The sequence below is a fragment of the Octopus bimaculoides genome, chromosome 24 (genome assembly GCF_001194135.2).
Source record: "Octopus bimaculoides isolate UCB-OBI-ISO-001 chromosome 24, ASM119413v2, whole genome shotgun sequence".
Taxonomy (NCBI): Eukaryota; Metazoa; Mollusca; class Cephalopoda; order Octopoda; family Octopodidae; genus Octopus; species Octopus bimaculoides.
The window spans coordinates 3,022,631-3,024,575 of record NC_069004.1 but is presented as its reverse complement, the minus strand read 5'-3'; the positions used below and the strand labels follow the sequence as shown (position 1 = coordinate 3,024,575).

The window sequence follows — 1,945 nt, the reverse complement described above, 5'->3', positions numbered from 1 at the left end:
CTCACACACACATACTCACACACACACACACACACACACACACACATATATATATATATATATACATACATACATATATATATATATATATTGAAAAAAATGAGACTTTAAGTAGCGTCAAATTTTCCCAAACATGAAGAATTTTACTGCAATAATAGAAATGATAGTGATTATACAAGTGTCAGATATTTTATGAATTTTGCATGTGATTATAGCAGCAGAGAAAACAGTCAGCCATAATTTATGACACAAAAAGGCGGTGAGCTGGAAGAATCGTTAGCCGGACAAAATGCTTAGCGGCGTTTCTTCCGACTTTACATCCTAAGTTCAAATTGCCATCGAGACCGAATTTGCCTTTGTCTTTCGAGGTCCATAAAATAAGTACCAGTAAGATTAATCGACCAGACAACTTCCTATAAAATTCCACGTCGTCTGCCTATAGCGGAAAAGTATAACAAAACAGTCAGCCATATTGTTTATACTTTTAGTAAGTTGTCACACTAAAATCGATCAAATGAATTCCAGTCGCAAACCGTATCGATTTAATCAACAGCACCTTCTCTTTCCCACCTCGCATCCGCACATCCGCCACCGATAAATAGTCGCATGTCGTCTGGCCTAGAATATGCCATTAAAAAAAAATCAATATTTATTTACATCTTGCAGTTTTTTTTTCTTATTTTATGCTTTTATGTTTTTATTTTCTGTCACTTTAATGTCCGAGTAAAAGCAATTTTTTCTTCTCTTTTTAAAATATTTCTTAAACCAAACTTAATCAATTCTGATTACATTTATTCAATGGTTCCTGTTTTATATCATTCTTCGAATATTGAAGCTAATTTATCTAATTAAACGCTCAAAATGTCTCAAAATCATAAATTTCCTCGAAGATACGTGTCACTAAAACTCCCCAGCCTCTAAAAAGAAGAAAAAAATTGTAATTTTCTTCTCTTTCTCTGTCATCCATTTTTAATACATTTTACATTTTATTTCTGTCTTCATTTTATCTTTTTCTGTTTTTCTTCTCGTCGTCGTCGTCGTCGTTGTCGCCTGAATTCAATTATACTCCAGTCACTGGTGTTGTGTGCTCTTTCATGTAAGCTGTTTGTTTCTCTCCACACCAAGTAACAATTGATTTGTGTTTGCATTATAAATTAGGCATCAAAGTTACTTCCGTAACTCTGCTTTACATTTTACGTTATGTTAAGCTAAATAATACAAAGAGTCGAGAGCCGTAAGGCGAAGCGTCAAATCCACTCGTGTCTTCAAAACAGCATTCAACTTACGGGTTTAAATGCCTGATCGTTACTAAGCAAATTAATGATCAAAGGCGTTCCATCCACGGCAACTTGTCTTTTTATTAAGATATCAACGATTACGGTATTGCTGCATCGTTGCGCCGGTTCTTTTCCGCTTTTTTTGTGGGGGTGGGTAGCTTCTTTTTTTTGTTTCTTTCTTAAATCGAAAGTCAATGAGCTGCAATTCGAAGGAAATTTGGCTGTTATTTCTCGCAGGGCGAGTGATAACATATCTTAGCGTTACCCTCCATATCGATTGCAAACTTAATTGCATCGCAGCCAGAACTGGGATGCAAAACCAAATCGGATCACGTTGTAATTGGGAAATGGATTAAGAAAACATGATTGGGAAATGGATTAAGTAAACATAATCGTCAACTTTTAAATATGATAAAATATATGGTTTTCAAGAAAATAAACTTTAAATCAAATTATTTGAAATTGAATAAGACATCTTATAAATATTAATCCTAAAATGCGAACTATATTTACGGACATTTCTGTCTACGCAACGCTTTTCTCCCTTTCTTTCATTTGCGTATACGAAAATTAAAATTTGCTATCAATCCATTTTTCCCTCTTTAACGTATTATATGCTATATATTATCGTGTTACATGTGATAGAATAAACGTATATATATATATAT

The 1,945-nt window shown here is 33.5% G+C and overlaps 1 protein-coding gene across 2 annotated transcripts in view; it reads left to right on the top strand.

The window, feature by feature from the left end:
• Positions 1-1,945, top strand: part of LOC106868770 (growth hormone secretagogue receptor type 1) — a 103,198-nt gene that overhangs the window by 26,849 nt on the left and 74,404 nt on the right. The window lies entirely within an intron of this gene.